This window comes from Pinus tabuliformis, chromosome J, assembly GCF_031772625.1.
Source record: "Pinus tabuliformis cultivar Carrire ecotype Pingquan chromosome J, CPIR1, whole genome shotgun sequence".
Lineage (NCBI taxonomy): Eukaryota > Viridiplantae > Streptophyta > Pinopsida > Pinales > Pinaceae > Pinus > Pinus tabuliformis.
Genome location: NC_142295.1, coordinates 1,235,308,946 through 1,235,332,035, shown reverse-complemented (window position 1 = coordinate 1,235,332,035; position 23,090 = coordinate 1,235,308,946). Strand labels below are relative to the sequence as shown.

At 35.6% G+C, this 23,090-nt stretch overlaps 1 pseudogene; it reads left to right on the top strand.

Moving 5' to 3' along the window:
• The first annotated feature begins 13,784 nt into the window (after positions 1-13,784).
• Positions 13,785-22,163, top strand: LOC149231631 (putative L-type lectin-domain containing receptor kinase S.5; annotated as a pseudogene).
• Positions 22,164-23,090: the final 927 nt, after the last annotated feature.

Sequence of the window (23,090 nt, the reverse complement as noted above, 5' to 3'; positions counted from 1 at the left end):
TGTGAAGCAGGAGATTGCCCGAAACATTGCAACACCATTTCCATCATGGCTTGGCTTCTGGGTATTTCATAGAGTAGATGATGACCTTTCAGCATGATCTCTGCAGAATCAAACTTCAGCGTCATGGGGCTTAGTAGCTGTGAAAATAGTACACCAACGAGTCGCTAGTAGTAGAGATCCATAGCTCTTTGGAGCACAAAATTTTCGCCCATGGGGTTCATTAGGAGCTTGTAGTTCTCCTGCACAAACTCTTCAGCTAAATATACGACACCTAATGTGAACCGAGTTCTTGAGTCGATTATGGTATGCCTAGAGCCCACGTATCTAGCAGAAGCACGGACTTAGGGATTGGGAGAAGCTTTTTTCCAACCTTGGTCCTCTCTAACCTTACGCTTGTTATTAAACAGAAACATCGCTAGATTTAAACACATGCCATGAAACACACGGGGAGCGTTGACCTTCTACACCTCCATTAACAGGGAGCCAATAATATTCCCCCCGAGCCCAGTGTGTTTCGAACTCGAGACCTCTGGCTACGATACCACTTGTTGGAGTCACAATTGTCGTTACACCAAAACCCGCAGGTGTTAGTAAATGGACACATCGCTAGATTTAAGCACATTCCATGAAACACACGAGGAGCATTGACTTTCTACACCACCATTAGTTTCTAGATCATTCTAGATCTCCATATGAATCACATAAAATATTCTAGATCCTTCTTCTTCCTCTATAAATTTGTAATTTCTCTAGCCAAGGAATGCAAGCCAAGGCCCAAGCCTGTTATGTAATGCAAAGTGATTTATGTTCTCCAGTGATTGTTTTATCTATTCCGTTGTTTCTGACTGAGTAATCTTGTTGTTTCTCCATTTGTCTCTCTCTAAAATTACTCTTTGCTATTGCTGTCTAAGTCTCTGAGTATAAATCTGTTGCATGCGGGTTTTGGTGTAACAGTAATTGTGACTCCAACAACGTTATAGGTTGCTTTGTTGAAATATCGTAACAAAAGTGTTATTGTAAACAGCTGCATGTAGTGCAAATATTTGGCAAAAGTAAAATTTATGAAGTAAAGGAGTCCTATAGGATACGAAAAATGGAAACTATTGACATACAGTATGAGAATTTGGGTAGAATATTGAGCGTTTACAGTTGAGAAATGAAACATAAAGCCCCATGGTTGAGACCCATCAGACCCAATGTGCCCGCCAGGGCTAAGGATGCTTGTCATTCACGGCTTATGTAAGACTAAAATGGAGCAAGTGAAATTCAAATTTTCATCATGATTTATGTAATCATGCACAACATGGGATGGGACAAGTTTGATGAAAATGGTATGGTGGGTGAAAAAACGTTTGACAACGTTAACTTAAAAATGGTGTGCATTAGCCAACAATGATTTTAATATGTCCTAATCATAATATGTTAATTGTGGATGACGTTGTTGTTGATGTTGCTACTACTAATCTATATAGTTTTGTATATATTGCTTGCTAACTACCACAAGTTTCACCTGTATGGCTATGAGGCATCAGGAGCAGATGATGTGTTTATAGGGAGGATGTTAGGAGTAGAGGATGTGGCGAGAGATAGACTAACTGAATAGGCACTTTGTTCATGCAAATTACAATAGATTTCTAACCTCTCACGAATAAAATTGAGAAAAAAACCTTTAAAAATTAAAAACCTCTCAAAATTAAATTTAAATTAAATTTAAAAAATATATAAAATTATATAAAATGTTGATAGATATGAATCCATAATAAGCATCAAAACATTTATTCTATTATACATCTCTTATTGCTCAAAAATAAAAATAAAAATTTATAAAAAGTGACTAAATTGCAATTGTATTATTATTATTATAAAAATAATTGTGTGGAAAGACTTTCTTGCCCATTATAGAAGAGATCTTTTAATGCCCTAGCATTGTTGTAATGTTTTGTCCCGGTAATAATTTGACTCCGTAAAATTACATCAAAAAAAAAAAAAAACATTTCTACTAGACTAATTGTAAAAAAAATTGAATATGTTTACTTAATTCGTATATATCTATTTTGGTTAAGTTATTAGTGTTTTTTTAGCTATAAGTTTATGAGAATCTATGGTATTGACCCATGGTATTCATATGGAATATAGCCTATTTAAAGGGGAGAATTAAGCCAACCTAGATCCATCTTAACTCTGGATCTACCAAGAGGGATGAAATCTCTTAACTGTAAAAGAGGTTTGAATCTCAAGAGATTTGATCAGATCCAAGAGGGATGAAATCTTTTAACTATGAAAGAGGTTTGAATCTCAAGAGATTTGATTGGTCTTAGCAGTCGGTAGATATGAAGTTAAAATAAATCTACGCTGGTTATATATATATATATATATATATATATATATATATATATATATATATATATATATATATATGAGGTTTGAATCTCAAGAGATTTGATCAGTCTTAACACTCGATAGATCTGAAGTCAAAATAAATAGTATATATATATATATATATATATATATATATATATATATATATATATATATATATATATATATTCAGGAAAACATGGAACAAGATTCTTAATTATGGAGATTTCACCCCACTTTGCCATGAAAGTTCTTCATCCTTAATAGTTTTTGTTACAATATTATGACTAATCAATACCACATGCTTAAAAAAATTATAATTCACTTCAAATGACAATTGTTCATATGATATTTTTTTTAATTAATCAATTTAATTAAAAAGAAAAAACACATAACCACTTCAAAGATAAATCTCAATCTTTAATTTATGTATATTATTATGAATATTCTAAAATATTTTATAAAAATTAAATCTCTATTATTCATCTAAAAATTATTACTAATTAAATTAAAAAATAAAAATTATTTTCCAAAATAAATACATCTATTAACATAATTAATATCAAAATATATTTTCCAAAACAAAATAATAGGAAAATAAGATAAAACTTAAAAAAACATAATATAAAAATAAAATAAAACACAATATTGTTTTTATTTCACACTTAATGTAAAAATAAATAAAGACCTCAAACTATATTTTGAAATATTTGAAATACAACTTTATTTTGAAAAGCATGATTTAATAAAATGTGCATTAATATAAAATATTAATTCTGAAGATGGTATAGTGATAGATAAGATTTTAAAATTTGTACGATTCTCTACATTTCCATTTAACCCATTAAATTTGTAAAATTAAAAATTAATAATTTAAAAATAATTTAAAAATAAAATTTATTTTTTCAACATTAACTTTGTTTTCATAATGAAATTGAATTAAGTAAAATCCAAAATATAATTTGGGATAAAATTAATGGAGTTCCTTTCCTATAAAATTTAAATGGAAAGATTAAAATTTTAAATAAAAAATAAACGTGTTTTATATATTAAATTATCATATGTGAATGTGATTCAATATTAAAGGATCTTTAAATATTAAATTTAATTATTTGTTTGGTTTTTATTTTTTTTAATTTATATAAAATATTTTTTTATAATATTTTTTTCATAAAACATTTAAATATTTTACAAATATCATTAGAAAATTATAATTATAATTTAATGATATCATTAAATATTTATAATTATGACTTTAAAATCAATAAAATTTATTAAATTTTATACTTGGAAATACCATTTAAAGAATTAGTATTTTTTATGTAAAAAGATTACAATGAGTAAATTATATACTATGAAAAGTAAAAAAGAAAAAAGGTAGAAATCACATCATCAAAGTTTTGTGGACATGTTTCGTACAATCATATATGGTTCAGTTTTGTGGACGTGTTTTGTACAATCGTATATGGTTCAGTTTTGTGGACATGTTTCATACAATCATATATGGTTCAGTTTTGTGGACGTGTTTTGTACAATCGTATATGGTTCAGTTTTGTGGACATGTTTCATACAATCATATATGTTTCATCGTCAGGACAAGATGAAAAACAAGATCTTGGCATCATGTTAAATAGATGAAGAGAAAGAAATATAACTCTTATAATATAATAGTTAGATTTGACTAGAAAAATAATATTTTCATATAAAGAAAACAATTATATTTCACTAAATTAATATTTAATATAAAGAAATAAATGTTAGAATATAATCCTTAATATTGAATTAAGGAAAATAATTAATCAAAAGGAAAAATCTATGTAAATAAATATCTAAAAATAAAAATAAAAATAATATTGAGGTCAAACCTAAATTATCAAAACAATAAAACAATTAATAATAATAATAATAATAATTAATTAATTAATTAAAAGATAAAAAAATCAATAATTCAATATAAAAATACAAATAAATAATAACAATTAAGAATATATATATATATATATATATATATATATATATATATATATATATAATTTCTTATTTTGATTTATTTATGTTTACTACTAATAAACCATTAATTTTTTTTTATTATTCATTTAATTAATTGATTAATTATTAATATTATTATTATTTATTTAATCTAATTATTTTTTTTAAGTTTGACTATTTATTATTTTTATTTATTTTTAAGTTTTTAGAATTAATTCTTTAGGATTTTTTAAGTTTTCCCTAAATATTGTTTTTATTTTAGAGTTTTGATTATTTACATTTGACACAAATATTTTTATTTAAATTTGACCATTTATTATTTTTATTTATTTTTAAGTTTTTAGAATTAATTGTTTTGATTATTCAAGTTGGACAAAAATATTATTTTTAGTATATTATTATATTGATTTTATTAATTGCTTTATTGTTTTCATTATTTAGGTTTAACCTAAATATTATTTTTATTTGTATTTTTAGATATTTATTTCATTAAAAAATTTCTTTTGATTAAATATTTTCCTTAATTCGATATTAACAATTATTATTATTATTATTATTATCCAACTTTAACATGGTCATTGGTGTATGAGTCTCCCTTGTCCCACCTCTGCGCAACGTTTTGACTGCTAATTCTACGAAGGGATACATTCTATATGCTATGAAGGCATACATACTCTACCCCACTCTGGTTTTGAACCTGTGACCTCTTAGGAGGAAACACATGCTCTTAACTATTAGGCCCACTCAAGCTATTCTAACAATTATTTCTTTATATTAAAATATTATTTATTTAGTCAAATCTAACTCTTTCATTATATGAAAATATTATTTATTAATAATGTTATTTATTTAGTCAAATCTAATCGTTATATTATAACGGCTAAAACAATTTATTTTCATCTATTCAACTTGATGCCAAGATCTTGTTCTTCATCTTGTCTTGATGATGATCCGCACTGGATGGTTCCAAACACATCAACAAAACTATGATGATGTGATTTTTATCGAAAGTTTTCCTACTTTTCATAATATGGATCACATACACCTAAATTCAAAAATTACATATTATTTTGAAAAGATGAACCAAATCTAATTGTTGAAACAATATTGCTTGTTTGTTTATTTGTTTGTCTTTTCCTCTGCCTTGCTTAGCTCATTTACTGGATGAAAGAAAAAACCAATCACCTCACAATACAATAACATTGTTAATACATAATAAATATATTGTCACAAACCTTTTATAGATATCTGGGAAAATGTATTACAAAAACATAAAAATCCACTGCTCCAAGTCATTACCATCTTATCCGCTATTTGTTAATCTAGCAATTCTCTAACAAGATTTATTGATTTATGAATGATCCATTAGACAAGAATACAAACTTTTGGTACATATAGAAAGAATAGATACAAAGTACAAACTCATAGCAAAATAATGAATATAATTTTTTGTTTTGTGCGAAAAGAATGAAATAATGCAGAAAAGACCTCAATTCTCCTTGAGTTGTCTAGCGGAGAGGAAACCAGTGAAGCTCATGTCAATGGCCCTCGACGTGAGTGGTGGAGTTGTCGTTTTCCACTTACAATCTCTTCAACCATTCTGGTACCCATCTTCTTTCTATCTTCCAATATCATTTGAAATTCTCTATCCCACTGCACTTCACTACCGCTGATTACTTCCTCACTCTCCCTCTTCCTACATCGATTATCCTGATCATTAATCTCCTCCTTTTTTAAACTAGACGTATTATTACATGTATTACTATCTTCTACGCCAACTTGGAGGGGGAAATTAAAGAGAACCCTCATTAAAGAAAATTTTAGCATAAGAGTGCCCATGAAGTTTTCATGTAATTTCCATGTCATAATATGTAAACCAATCAAAATCCTTTAAATTTAAAAAGAGGCACATGTAAATATTTTGGAGGAATATTTTTTTGAAATTGTATTTTTAGTTTATCTCTTTACAAATTTATTTAAATTTCAAGTGTAAATGCTCTTTGGATTCGGAATAAAATTCCACATCCCACAAGTACCCATTGTGCATACTTTTGGGAAGACCCACATTGATAAAAATTGAAGATACATTAAAAAAATGTGTTGAAATACATTTTTTTAATGTATCTTCATTTTTTATCAATGCGAGCCTTCTCAGAAGTATGCATAATGGGTACTTGTTGGATGCGTAATTCGATTTGGCATCCAACGAGTGTCTACACTTGAAATTTGAGTAGAACTATAATGTGATAAGCCAAAAATATAATTAAAACAAGTACTTTTCTTCTTTTCCCTCCAAAATTCATAACTCTTATTTTATTAGTTTAACTATTATTTTATTATTTTTCTTTAGAAGGACACTTTTAGGATAAAAATTCCTCTAATGAGAGCCTCTCATATTATAAGCAGCACAGTCATATGTGAGCGCAACCACCTCAACAGTAGTGAAAGTGCCAAGCCAAATTCTAGCTCCCTACAACAATGCAATCTATGGCCTTTTCCATCACTTCCATACCAAACATGTACAAAGGGTGGGGTTGGAAGCATTTCATTGCACACTCCAAGAATTGCCATAACAATTGAAGAATAGTGTATCTTCCCATCAAACATCGGCTGAGTGATGATGGTTATAGAAATTAAAATTTTGTTTGCACAATTTTTCAAATTCAAACTCAAAATTTAAATTCAAATGTGTACCATTAATTGCATACGTTGTGTATCTTGTATTGCGAATCCTAGCATTTCGACGGTCTGGTGGTGGTGGTGGTGATAAAGGCAGAGCCTCAAGCAGCATAAATTCATCATCCTTATTGCGATGCCTATCCACAATGCCTCATTTGTATTCAGATGCGGGGCTATAGTCATCGACTAATATTCATCCCATACGCATCTGATCGTTGACAAGGAAATGAAAGGTATGTTAGTTGGTTGTATTAAAGGTTGGATAGCCTTGTAAATATTGCTCGCCATTATGGAGGGTCACTCTATACGCTCACCATATGACCCTCATGGGTTCTCCTACGAGGGATTGTGTGGGGCGAAAAAGAACTTTAGTGAGACAGAATTACTTGGAACTCACAGCTTTCAGAGTATTTACAAGGGGACCCTTGAAGGTCAAGACACAACCACAACACTTGTCGTGGTGAAGAGAATCTGTACATTCTTGAGATGGGGAGAAAGGGAATTCATCTCAAAGATCAGTACTATAGGCTGACTTCAACACAGTAACCTGGTGTAGCATGAAGGTTGGTGCCACGAGAGAAACGAGCTACAATCTGCCAACGTTATGATGATTCTAGATACTAAATTGGTGCATGAAAATTTTATTGTGGGATAAGGGAGCTGAGACCAATTTGATTTGACATCTTGTTCCTACTTTGTGATATTACAGAGTTAGATTAGATTTGAAATGACTTTTCATGTATAGATTTGAATATGACCTCTTTGTCTTGGTGGATTTAAACCTATAACCTTTTAAATGAGGACAAATAGTTTTAACCATTAAACCTATAGCCAAAATTATGTCTTCCCATACTACTGGTACAACTTGAAAGGAGACTTATCACTCCACCACATACAGAGATAAATTTTTTTTAAAATTACCCCCCCCCCCCCCATCGCCCCACACACACACACATATATATTAAGTAGATTTCCCTCTTCTTGCTTAATCCAAGGAAAATATACATAGTACTATAGAATTTCTCTACAAATCAGCTAGCTCACTGATATAGTGTAGAAATTTCACCTGCAGATCAAACTGATATATGCAATGTACTAAAGCATAATACTAAATCTACATCAACCATAAACTTTGCGGAAGCTTAATTGAACATGAGCAACATCAAGCATGAACACATATAACTGATAAGAAGGAATCAATCACACATAACACAAAATATATCACTCAGGAAAGCACCAACATAAAACTCCAACATTGTATTATCAATCAAGTGGAGATCCTCAACAACATACAAAAAGAATCAGCTTAATAGCTATCATGCTCTCTCTGTAACCAGAAGATGAAAGTCATGGACTACCTAGGCCTCATTATATAGGTTGTAAGTTGGCCTAATCATACCTGATGTCACCTCAGGTCCAACTACATAGTCATAGAAGAAAATAGATTCCTTCCTCATGCAAGGAATACTTACTAGAAATATCCAAGCATCTGATAGTACACTGTCCCTCATATGATTTCAACTGGGTCTATGTTTGAACTGCCATGCATCAGTTATTCATGATAGAATAGTGAGTTATCTGAAAATAATAGTTGTCACATGCATGCAAGCATCAACAAACTATATCTCATTAATTTGACAACTTGTTAAATTAATCTAACTGGACTTGACTAAGTTAAACTAAGTCAACTGATCCTCTCAATATAGAACTGAACCTTATCTCCTTTAATCAAGGGATAAATTCCTAAATCAACAAAAAAAAAATTTGCATGATCTCACAAAGACTTCAAGTTTAATTTTCCATAACTAATTAACTCATGGAGATTAATTAATTAATATTTTAAATTGTTGTTAAGACCAAATTCGTTTTTTCTTCCTATAGTTAAACCAAGGACTGCTAAAAAAAGGAAGGGACCCAGAAATGCTATTTTTAGAAGATTCTATTTTTAGCAGTTTCACCTCTCACCCAACGTGGCCAAAATGCTCATTGGCCAAACTGCTATTTTTAGCAGATCTATTTTTAGCACTTTCTAAATTTAGCATTTCTTGTTGCACATTTTTCAACACTCCCTCTCAACAAGAAAGGCTTCCTCTCGAACCCCATCCTGTACCTCTAGAATGTTCTACATGCATCACATCTACTAAGTGTGGTTGTTCCAGCAACTCTCGGAACAAAAAAAAACTCCCAACTAACCTCTCTGTTGGGCTAAAAACATACTCTAATGTTGAAGCTCTACCTGTCACTGACAAGTGCTCCCTCTTTGACCTCTGTGCTACTGCAACATCTCCATGCATCTCGCACTGTTACACCCTTCTCTGTGCTACCCTGCACTGTGAAACACACTTGTGCCTCTCGCATTGCTACAGCGTACATGCTATGCATTGTCCTGGGATTCCCTGCACTGTAGCTCTCTCTATCGCTCCATCCGCATCTGTCTCTACCTAATCAGTCAGTTCCTTCTACTCCACATCGACGCTGTCGTAGCAAGGTCTCATCCAAGAGGTTGGGAACCTCAAGGATCCTGCCCCTCCCCTTGGGACGATCACTCCACATCACCCGACCTCCTACTTAGAGGTATGGCTACATGTGATCCCTCTGCCCACCTGGCTCGAAGTTTCCCCCTACAAGAGGTCTCTGCATTAGTAGATGTGTCTACTCCATCTCCTCTTAGATTCTCCTATTGTGGCTATTCCACAACCTCCTGAAGCTGCTTCACCAATTGTGGCTCCTCCACAATTGTCTGAGGCTTCTTCTGGTGCTACATGTTGAGAGGTAATTTTCTCTCCCTCTCAACCACCAAGTATCTAACCTTTGCCTTGCTCCTCAAGGCTTTGGATGCATCTTGTACCTCAAGTGCATACAGGTTCTTGGCTAGCACACCAATCTATTTCATATTTCCCGCCGTCACAATTTTTTTTGGAAAAAGAGTTGATTTCAAATCAGCGATATCTCCCTCCTCCAAACTCCTATTCAGCCGATTTTTTTTTTGATTTTGAGTATTTTTCTGCAAGGAATACTATCTTCTATTTATTTATGAAAATTTTGTACAGAAATTTTCATATCTGCTTAGCAAACTCTCGGTCCAAAACTCAAAACTTTGAAATCTCCTCTTCTTGTACATTGTTCTTCCTTTATCATCTGTGCTCCGATACCATCTATAATTTTCTCTACAAATTAGCTAGCTCACTGATATCATGTAGAAATTTCACCTGCAGATCAAACTGATATATGCAATGTACTAAAGCATAATACTAGATCTACATCTACCATAAACTTTGTGGAAGCTTAATTGAACATGAGCAACATCAAGCATGAACACATATAACTGATAAGAAGGAATTAATCACACATAACACAGAATATATCACTTGGAAAGCACCAGCAAAAAACCCCAACACTGTATTATCAATCAAGTGTAGATCCTCAACAACATACAAAAAGAATCAGCTTAATAGTTATCCTGCTCTTTCTGTAATCAGAAGATGAAAATCGTTGACTACCTAGGCCTCATTATATAGGCTGTAAGTTGGCTTGATCATACTTGACGTCACCTCAGATCCAACTACATAGTCATAGAAGAAAATAGATTCCTTCCTCATGCAAGGAATACTTACTAGAAATATCCAAGCATCTGATAGTACACTGTCCCTCATCTGATCTCAACTGGGTCTCTGTTTGAACTGCCATGCATCAGTTATTCATGAGAGAATATTCAGTTATCTGAAAATAATAGTTGTCACATGCATGCAAGCATCAACAAACTATATCTCATTAATTCAACAACTTGTTAAATTAATCTAACTACACTTGACTAAGTTAAACTAAGTCAACTGATCCTCTCAATATAGAACTGAACCTTATCTCCTTTAATCAAGGGATAAATTCCTAAATCAAGAGAGAAAAGAATTGCATGATCTCACAAAGACTTCACGTTTAATTTTCCATAACTAATTAACTCATGGAGATTAATTAATTAATATTTTAAACTGTTGTTAAGACCAAATTCATTTTTACTTCCTATAGTTAGACTAGGGACTGCTAAAAAAAGGAAGGAACCCAGAAATGCTATTTTAGAAGATTCTATTTTTAGTAGTTTCACCTCTCACTCAATGTGGCCAAAATGCTCATTGGCCAAACTGCTATTTTTAGACATGCTATTTTTAGCAAATATACTTTTAGCACTTTCTAAATTTAGCATTTCTTATTGCACATTTTTCAACAAGTACAACATATTTCAAAACAATCCACATATTTTAAGACAATCATACAAAATCATGTCAATAAGACTTAAACCAAGACTAAACATGTCTTAATAAAGATGTCAAATATAATATCTTGTTAAGAAGTGTCTTCCCTACCTCTCAGTTTATATATAAATGTAAGGGATTGATATTTGATTCTAAAGCTCAAGTGTTTCACCCAAAATGCTATGTGTTGGTACAAGAACATGTGTGCATCTTCATGAAAATTCTGGCAAAGGAAAGCCCGAAAGGATTGGGATCATGGTTGACTCCTCACATGCTCCCTTTGTCCCATTCGGCCACCTTATTTGCTAAAGAAAGTGAAAGATTTAACTCTGTATATGAAACTAGACTTTGTCCAAAGGTGAGTGACGATCTATTGACACTTGAAATTACGAACTTATCCTGGTTAATTTCCTTTATCATTGTAACTGAATTTTTGTTGCTTCTTTGGAAAACTTTGGTGAAATGATTCCCTCTACTGTTCAAATTTCCACTTTCAGTTAATAGATGGATAGAGGAGGAAATTAAAAAATAAGATACTCAAGTATGAGTTGCTGTTTAGTAAATTCCTTCATTCAAAATTTCAAAGATTTCACAATTATAAACATTGAAAACCACTAAGAATAGATGTGTTAATCTTAGCTCACACATTCTTGACTAACACTTGATAAATTTAAGCTTTCTACAAATTACTCGAACTAACTGCTAACTTATCTAGATGACTTAGTTAACAAGATAGATTATTCTCAAAAACTCCCCCTTAATTTTGATCAATAATGCTTGCTAGTCTGAGTCTTAGCTAGGCTTAAAATACTTGAGATAGTTTTTTCTTCCTTCGGCTCCAAACTTTGTGCTCTAATTGTCTTTTCTTGTTTTGTAGCTTTAGTGTTACTTTGGTTGTCTTGCCTTGTTTTTATTTATTTATTTCATTTCTGCGTCTACTTGTACCTCAAGTGCTGCTAATTGAACTTTTCTGTCAATTCTTGTAGGATAAAAAAAAATCATGTGCTTTGTTTCACCTTCTCTTCACTAGTGCAATAATTTCAACATCATTGATGGTTGTCTTTATCTTTCTTGTTTCATATTCTCATGTAGTTATGGTGGTTTTTTCATAACCAAATTCATATTCATTATAATTAGGCATTACAATCTACTTTTAAAGAAAAATGACTTAGCTTCATAAGCAATCTCAACATTCACTAATAGGTTCTTCTCACATGTTGTATTTGTACACTAACATTCACTTCTATTACCATGTTCATGCACCGCATGTTGTACAGAATCACTATTTTCTTTTGCAATTACTTCAACTAGATTTACTTATGACAAATTTATTATCCAAGTTTCTATTAAGTCTTTTGCTTCAACAAGCCCTTCCATAATGTCTTCAATTATACAATATGAAAATATTGAGTTTCTTCAATTATGGAGTTCTAGTAGCAATTGTAATGTCGTGTTGATATTAGCCATAAGTTGATCCCTATGATCTTGTGTCATGATCTTATAAGCTACTTGATTTGGGGTTTCTTTAGACCCATACAATACAATATCTCATAACTCATGCATTCATAATATGCTTCATATTTCAATAATCCAAAACTCATAATCTGTGCCTTAAAAGCAAAAATACATACACAATAAAAATTAAAAAATCGATAATCATCATGTGAAAATCACCTTACAAATATAATTAAAAAATAAAAAATAAAACAAAAAAATCTTAAAAAACATATTTTCTCCTTTATCTCTTTTTTTTCTCCCAACATTGTTTCTTTTCTTTATTTTTTATATATTTTCTTACCATTTTTTATTATTTTAACTTCTCTTTTTTAATCAATATACCATTTTTCTTCTTATCCTTTTTTTTTTCAAACATTATTTCCTTTCTTTATTTCAAATATATTTTCTTACCGTTTTTTATTGTTTTAACTTCTCTTTCTTAGTCGACTTGTTTGAATGATAATAATTAATATAACACTTCAAAAATGTCTTTCCACAACTAAATAAAAATTATTCCAAGCGAATTGTTTTGAAGCAACATGATCACAGACATGTCATGCGTTGACTATTTTTAATAAAACCCTTTAAAGTCTACCATGTGCACCTTGCTTTCAGCCGAAAGGCTGAGTTTAGTATTCGCTCAGCCGCAGGTCCAGGCTTACAAACATGTCCTTTACTAAACTATCTATTGTCTGCTCCTTTGCTTCTATATATTGTGTGTTCAAACGAGCTCAGCTACAGTTGCTCGGATGGCTGAGAAAATCACGGCAATGAGGGCTATGGTAAACGACCGTTCTAGATATGGCGGTAGATGTGGAGGCTCGCGATTCCACAATGGTGACGGCACTATGGCTGCGGCCCTTTTAATAGGAAAGATTATTAGCTAATTAATAGGTGAGAGTATTCGCTAACATCGGTAAGAACGCTATGAAAGAAATATCATTATCATAGCCCTCCCCCAACGAAATTCTATAGGTTAAGACAAAGTCTCCCTTGGCTCTAGCCATGCTTGTTTGTTTGAATTTGTGGCGCTTTCATTTTCTGTGCTTTAATTGATGGCCATGAATGTCTCTCGTCATTGGTAACAAATAACCAGTCTCTCTGCTCGACTGTTGTTTCATTATTTGGTGTAATTATCATGTTGGGTTCAAAGGAGGAGCTCTGTGCTGTGGCTCTTCTGTTTCCAATTCTGGCTGTGTCCGTTGCACAGTCCCATGGAAATGCTACCTCAGGTTTCTCTTTCCCATCATTCTGCAACGACAACAGCAATCGGTTGATATACATGGGAAATGCTTCGTATAATTCTTCAAGCGGTTACATCGATCTCACTCCATCGCCGAACACTACATCCGGTGCTTCCCATGAGTATTCTGCCATGTATAACAGCATCGGAAGGGTTATTTACCGTGAACCCATCACGGTCTGGCCGGCGACATTTACTACCACCTTCACCATATTGGTTAAAAGCGTCACCCTCCCTGATGGGCTGACGAATTTCAATGGCGACGGTCTGGCCTTCATCATTGTTCCCAACAACGGATCCTTTCTCCCAGACAGCTCCGGGGAATCTCTGGGCTTGTTCGATCCATCCACCGACGGAAACACAAGGAATCAGCTAGCCATCGAATTCGACACCATCAAGAACGAAGGAGATCCCAACGACAACCATGTCGGCATAGACACCACCGGCAGAATATCCAACGCGACCGCCGATCTCGGTCTAAACGGCATTTACATCAAATCGGGGCGGCCGATAAGGGTTCGAGTGCATTATGATGGCTGGAGCAAAACCCTGCAAATATATGCCGCCTATGCAGATCGACCAATTCCGTACTCGATCATATTGAACCACAAAATCGAGCTATCAAGCACGGTTCCGCGATCAGCGTACTGTTGGTTATTTTTAATGGGGAAAAATACCAAAAACCATTCAAGCAAATACCACAGAGTCAATGCTCTGTTTCTACTGTTCCAGGATCATTTGCAGAGAACCTCTTTCTAAAAAAAATTAACTCAAAACAGAGTATTACACAGCCATAAAATCATTTCAATTCATTAAAACAAAAACACTGATACACATTCATCCTCTTTCACTCAGAGCGATCTTTCAAAAAAAACTTGCATTCAGCAAAAACAAAAGCTCTGTCTTTTCTGTCCACCTGAGAGTTCACTGTGCTGGGTTTACTGCTGTAAAACCCATTTTTACATTACTGCTGAAAACTATTTTTACACATACTGCTGTAAAAATATTTTACACATATGCAGTAAATTACATTCATAATTTCAAGAATGCTTGAGCACTCTTTTCTTTTGCATTTCCATGCAAATCCAATACATAAAAAGATCTATGCACTGCTGTGCAATATCTTCCCCTGCTTCACATGGTGGTCTTCATTCTGAGCTCTCCCTGCTCTTTCGCTGCTGCACCTTTGATCTTTGCGGATAGCACTACTGTGCATTCATTTCCTCCTTGCTTTACTACGCACTGCTGTGCACTATGCTACCTCCATCATTTTTACAATAGCCAACACTTAAAAAATTTACAACACACCGAGCGCTACTTCATGCACTGCTGTGCATACTTCAACTCACTTCAGCTCCCGCGCGCTCTCATAAAAAAATTCAACACATATTACAACCCACATATATATTTGGCTCATTATATTAAAAAAAATCAATACGATGCATTCAACTACCGTGGGCCTTTTAAATTTCATATGGTCAACGTTCATTTAAAAATATGACACATATAGTGTATGTACCCATAACCATTTAAGACGGGCCTCACCAAAACTTACGACCAACCATTAAAGACCATTAATTCTTCCATCGCAGACAGGACGGCAGTCAACCAAGCTTTGTCCTCACTCCACGCAAAAATTCTGACTTGACGTGGACGGGCTGCAACTTCGGAGATCGACGGTGGAGAACACGCAACCAGATCGGACGGCGGAGGTTGATATCGGAAGGCACTTAACTGCTGAGCTTTACCACCCGATATGTCAGAGTTGCTTACGTCAGGCGAGAGCCACGTGCCTGCACCAAAACGCATCGGAGGTCGATATACGGAAACTGCTTTTCGTTTGATAGCGGTGCGATATCCCTTGGCGGTTTTATGCTTTCGTTCGGTGGTTTTGGCTTGCGTACGTAGGCAGCGTTGAAATTATGATTTCAACACTCCCCTTTAATTTCAACTGCTGGGCGTTCAAACATACCCAAACACTTCCTCACATGGAGGGATTCACCAACTGCTGTTATAAGAATATCTTCCTCACATGGAGGGATTCACTTCCTCACATGGAGGGATTCACCAACTGCTTCTGATGCAGTTCCACAAACAATCAAAGTTGTCTTCCTCTTAATAGAGGGATTAACCTGAAACTGTGCTTAAGAGCACCTTCCTCATGACAGAGGGATTCACCATAACAATGTGCTGAAGAGCACCTTCCTCATGACAGAGGGATTCACCTGTGACTATGCTGAAAAGCATCATCCTCTTGATAGAGGGATTCACCAAATGTATGCCAAAAAAAAACATCTTCCTCTTGACTGAGGGATTCACTAATGACAATGTGCTGAAAAGCACCTTCCTCTTTAACAGAGGGTTTCACCAATTGACTGCTTCAAATGCAGTTCCAAAACAAACAATCATTGCACTGCTGTGTGTGCAAACTCATTACAATGTTCTTTTATGCTGCTGCATGTTCTCTGCTACACTGTTGTGCCATCTTCTTTACTGTGTCTACCCCACACTGCTGTGTCTACACTTGCACTGCTTCTGTACTTTTCAAAGACAAAATACTCAGTCTTTCTTGGAACAATTACGTTGTCCCAATTTACAAATTTACACTGCTGTGTGTAAGCATTCACTGTTGTTGCATATATTGCATTTCAATTCAATGAACAACAAATTCATTACATTTACCTTTACTGCTGTAAGGAAAATTTCTTTTGCATGTGCTGTTGTTGAAAACTTCTTGCTGCTGCATTTTTCATATACACTGCTGTCCATACCCATAACCATAGACTGTCATCCCTGGGTTTTATTTGCTGCTGCGTTGCCTCTGCAATTTGCACTGTCGCTGCCTTTTGTTTCATCATACTGCTGTGCCCATACTCTTGGCACTTCATTCTCCACAAAAAATATCACAGGCTGCTGCCTTTTCTTATGCAGCCTTGCTTCACACAATCTTAGTCTTCATTTTTTTTACACAATACACTACTGTGCAATTCCTTTGGCTTTCTGCTGCCACACATGTTCTTATACATCCAGTGTGCATTAAAAATCTGTTGTCCCTGTTTTTCTTTATGCATTTCTTTGCATGTTGCATTGCATACAAAAAATATTACATTTTTCACTGCTGTGTGAAAGAAATTCATTGCATTCTCAGCCACTGGGCATTTACGTTCTACTGCGTTTTGCCTTCTTCTCATTGCTTTGCATTTTCATTCCCAATACAAAAAATTTCATCTGCTGTGCATTACACTCATTCTGCTGTGAGTGTATTCTCTCACTTTACATAAAAGTTCATTGCTATGCATTTCAATGCATGTGCACCACAAAAAAAAATTTAAACTATTGTTCATTCTAATCCATGTGCTCCAAAAAAAATCCAAACTGCTGTTTTGTATTTTGTCTTCCCACTGCTGTGAGGGTCTCCATGCTCTGCATTTTTCTCTTATCTCGCTGCTGCTCTTTACATTTCAGCGCTGTCATCTTTTCTTCTTTATGCATTTCTGTGCATATTGCATAAAAACAAAGCAAAAACATTGCTGATTTCATCACTGCTGCATATTACCTTTCAGAGGGATTAACAAAAATTTCATTTGCAACTGCTGCGCTGCAATACATCCTCCATCAACAAATGACTATTAATACAGTTCAGCAAATAAAAAAAATTACAAGCTCCCCTTTAATGTGTGCTTGTCTTTTTTTGGCAGACTCTTCTCAAAACAAATTTAGATCCACTGGGGAGTTCAAGGGGTTTTCAGATTGTATTACCTTCCTTCTCCATACTTGTGTAACTTTCTTCTTTTGCATGGGTCTAGCTTGTGTAAGAACCCATGTAAAGTTACAGTCACGTGCCATATGCCCGATGTTATGACACTTGAAGCATTCAACTTTATTCATGAATAAGAATTCATGATTTCTTCTTGTGAAATTATTTCTTGGAGATTGTCGGGGACCACAACATCTATCTCCATGAAATGCTCTACAGTCTCTTGCCATATGACCAAAGTTTGAACAAGAGTAACAATAACCATAAAATGAACTTTGGTACCTGGGAGATGGAGGTTTCCTTGATGTACTTCTGAAGCCTTGCTGCCTTGAGATCCTTTGATGATCACCATTGCCTCTTGCCTCTTTGACATCAGCTACATTTCTTCTTGGAGCTGGTTTTCTTCTTGGAGCAGGATTTCTTCTATTGCTGCCTTCATTTTTCTCCTTGCCTTTGCTGGAACTAGGAGCATCACCATCTCTTTCTCGCTTCTTCACATCTCCTTTGCTTAAATCATCCTCATCCTTGTTTGAGGGTTCACCTACATACCCAAGTCCTGATTTATCAAATGGGGATCTGTGATAACTGAGCATGTCATCCAAAGCTTGAGAGCTCTTCATGATCTTGTTCATCCCTTCAACCTTCTTCCTGAGGAGGACAATCTCTTCTTCCAACTTTTCACATACATTATTTTTCTTTGCTAGTTGTCCCTCAGTTTCTTCCTTACTACGAGTAGCTTCAGCTGCTACTATTTTGAAGGAGATAATATCTGTCTTCATTTTGGAGATTTCTTCATCTTTTGCTTGACTGCTCTTCATTTTCTTTTCAGCTCCTTGTGCCTGCTTCCTGGCTTCTTGTAGTTCGGACTTAAGGGAGGAGACCTCTACCTTGTACTGTCCAATCTCTTCCATAAGTTTGTTCACTCTCTTGTGTCTTTGTTCAAGTTGACTTGTCAAGACATCTGCCTGCTTCTTTGCTTCATTCAGCTGATTTGTCATGGATATGACTTCTTCATGATGTTTCTTCTTGCATTGGTCAAGCTCCTTCTTAAGCTTGGCAAGCTCTTCATCCCTTTCCTTTACTTGAAGCTTGATGAGGTCAAGATTTTCATTCTCAGCTTCTATGATGGGTTCTTCTTGACTCATTGTCATGGTCAGTGCTCCCTTTGCATGAAGGTCATGCAGTCTGTCCCAAATATCCTTTGCTGATGTGTATTTTCCTAGATTCCTCTTCACAGAATCAGGGAGTCCATCCAAGATTAGTTTTGCTGCTTGTGCATCATACTCCATGGATTCTTTATCCATCTTGTTGTCATCAATCACTGACTCCCAGACTTCAATCCCCTCAGACATTAGGAAAGCCCTCATCATTATTTCCCATACATCAAAGTTTCCATCAAACTTTGGGGTTTCAAATAGAATGTATTCTAATGGATTGCCTTCTAGTTTAGTACAGGAGGGAGACACATTTTTAACAGGCCTGGAGGCTTTCTTCTTTGACCTTGCCATTCTTATCTAGGCTTTAAATACTTGACTGTGTTTTCTTTTAAATCACTGACTGTTCCTTCAACAGTAACACAAAAACTTGAGAAATACCTGAAACCCTTTGGCTGAAACTTCACACTGCTGGAGAGCCTTCACTGCTGCAACAAGAGTCCTTCCTTCAGCATCTTTGAGCCTTCAAAGAGCCTGGACTAGCTCTGATACCACTGTTGGTTATTTTTAATGGGGAAAAATACCAAAAACCATTCAAGCAAATACCACAGAGGCAATGCTCTGTTTCTACTGTTCCAGGATCATTTGCAGAGAACCTCTTTCTAAAAAAAATTAACTCAAAACAGAGTATTACACAGCCATAAAATCATTTCAATTCATTAAAACAAAAACACTGATACACATTCATCCTCTTTCACTCAGAGGGATCTTTCAAAAAAAACTTGCATTCAGCAAAAACAAAAGCTCTGTCTTTTCTCTCCACCTGAGAGTTCACTGTGCTGGGTTTACTGCTGTAAAACCCATTTTTACATTACTGCTGTAAAACTATTTTTACACATACTGCTGTAAAAATATTTTACACATATGCAGTAAATTACATTCATAATTTCAAGAATGCTTGAGCACTCTTTTCTTTTGCATTTCCATGCAAATCCAATACATAAAAAAATCTATGCACTACCGTGCAATGTCTTCACCTGCTTCATGTGCTGGTCTTCATTCTGAGCTCTCCCTGCTCTTTCGCTGCTGCACCTTTGATCTTTGCGGATAGCACTACTGTGCATTCATTTCCTCCTTGCTTTACTACGCACTGCTGTGCACTATGCTACCTCCATCGTTTTTACAATAGCCAACACTTAAAAAATTTACAACACACCGAGCGCTACTTCATGCACTGCTGTGCATACTTCAACTCACTTCAGCTCCCGCGCGCTCTCATAAAAAAAATGTCAACACATATTACAACCCACATATATATTTGGCTCATTATATTAAAAAAAATCAATACAATGCATTCAACTACCGTGGGCCTTTTAAATTTCATATGGTCAACGTTCATTTAAAAAATATGACACATATAGTGTATGTACCCATAACCATTTAAGACGGGCCTCACCAAAACTTACGACCAACCATTAAAGACCATTAATTCTTCCATCGCAGACAGGATGGCAGTCAACCAAGCTTTGTCCTCACTCCACGCAAAAATTCTGACTTGACGTGGACGGGCTACAACTTCGGAGATCGACGGTGGAGAACACGCAACCAGATCGGATGGCGGAGGTTGATATCGGAAGGCACTTAACTGCTGAGCTTTACCACCCGATATGTCAGAGTTGCTTACGTCAGGCGAGAGTCACGTGCCTGCACCAAAACGCATCGGAGGTCGATATACGGAAACTGCTTTTCGTTTGATAGCGGTGCGATATCCCTTGGCGGTTTTATGCTTTCGTTCGGTGGTTTTGGCCTGCGTACGTAGGCAGCGTTGAAATTATGATTTCAACACGTACCTGGGATTCTCGGCTGCAACGGGGAATTCTTTCCAGATTCAGCGTATTTTGGACTGGAATTTCAGTTCCGTTAGCCTGCCCGAATCGTCTTTGAATATGCACCCAGAACAGACTTCGAAGCAAGATTCGATAAGCAGGGGACTCAAGGTCAGCCTCCTTGTTGGTTCTATAACCGTCGGGCTCGTGCTGGCAGGATTGTCAGCATGGTTCGTCGCTAGAACTACGAAGAGGAGAAGAGGTACCGGACCGATCTCAGACCAGGGGCTAAGCGGAAGTCTAGCGATTATGCAGGGTCACTCTGCAGGCTCACCATATGGCCCTCATGGGTTCTCCTACGAACGATTGTGTGGGGCGACAAAGAACTTTAGCGAGACGGAACTGCTCGGAACCGGCGGCTTTGGGAGCGTTTACAAGGGAACTCTTGAAGGTCGAGACGGAGCCGCGGCACTTGTCGCGGTGAAGAGAATCTCCGCAGTGTCGAGACAGGGAGAAAGGGAATTCATGTCGGAGATCAGTACCATAGGTCGACTTCGCCACAGGAACTTGGTGCAGCTCCAGGGCTGGTGCCAAGATAGCGACGAGCTGCTGCTCGTCTATGACTATATGCCAAACGGGAGCCTCGACAAGCTCCTCTTCGCACAGCCAGGGGACAAACATCAGAATCAGGCCCCCCTGACATGGGCCCGTAGGCACCGAATCTTATGTGGCTTGGCTTCAGCTTTGTCGTATCTTCACGAAGAATGGGAGCAGAGGATCGTTCACCGGGACGTTAAGCCCAGCAACGTTATGCTAGATGGGGACTTCAATGCCCGTCTGGGTGACTTCGGACTCGCGCGACTCATTGAACATGACAAGACATCTCCCGCTGTCACCACCAAGATGGCAGGGACGCCTGGCTACTGGGCGCCCGAGTGTGGTTACACAGGAAGGGCCACTGCAGAATCCGATGTTTACAGTTTCGGGGTCGTTGTGTTGGAGGTGGCCAGTGGCAGGCCGGTTGTGGAGAGAAATCCGCCATTATCAGAGGGAAATTTGGTGGACTGGATCTGGGATCTTTATGGGCTGGGAAGAGTTATGGAGGCTGCGGATCCAAGATTGGGTGGAGATTTTGAGGAAGAGCAGATGAAACGAGCATTGATTTTGGGACTTTCTTGCTCACATCCGGATCCACAGCTGCGTCCTACAATCAGAGAAGCGTTGCAAGTTCTCATAAATCACAGTGAACAGTTAATGATGCTTCCTTCTTCAAGGCCATTGGCTATTTATGTTGTTTTGCCACCCATAGCATCCTTTCATTCTCCTTCCGCTACTTCCCGTTCAAATGATGTATGCCAGGCCAAGTCAGCTTGTAGCAGTACTGGAATAGCATCAGTACAGACTACACCTTAAAATATGGTAAAGAGATATGAAACCCATAATAGATGTATGATAATGACCTGAGTTTCACAGAGCATCTATCCTATGGCATCATATTATAGGGAAGAGATGAGCTTTATGCTATTTTCGCAGTTTTCTGTAAGGAGGACATGAACGCTCAAATCTTGGCTAGTTTTGGTGCAGTGCTGTTCATGGTTCTAAATAGGCAAATATATAGTGGTCAATAAATTTAACTGCAAAGAACAAAATATTTGGCTCCGAAAGAACGTGGAAGCTTAATTTTTTTCCTAACGTATTTATATACAGTGTAAAAGCAAAAAAAATGGAAAATTCATTTCCAGATCCATTAAACCTCAAAGCTATTTTGCCTCACTTTGAGTGTACAGAAATATTATTTCCAGTTCCATAAACCCTCAATTTCTCTACGCATAAGCTACATTTCAAGATCCATTAAGCTCGTGAGAGATTTTATATTTAATACATTTGCATTGAGGAGTTTTTATGTTCTACAGTTTGATTGTGTATACTACAAACTTTGCAGTCATATATTAACATCGTAATTATTTGCACAAATTTTGATCTTCCCATTTGAATCGTCGCTGTCCGAAGCGTATGCGTAGAAACTCCATTTCCAGATCGATTAATGCTTTTAAGAGCTCTTCATACCCTTTAACCTTGTGATGTTTCCATTTCCTGACTTTTTAAGCCTTTTCAGACATCTTCAAACCCTTTAAACTTTGTGAGATTTCCCTTTCGGATCGATTCTTCATATCAGGGTGAGATTTATGCTTGTTTTAATATCTAATACATTTTCTAGGTGTGCTCGTTTACAGATTTTTTATCTTCGACTTTAAAATGTTATCATCAGTGTATGTCTGGAATGGAATATGCTTATTAGAATTAGATGATTAATTGAAACGATAAATTATATATAAGAAA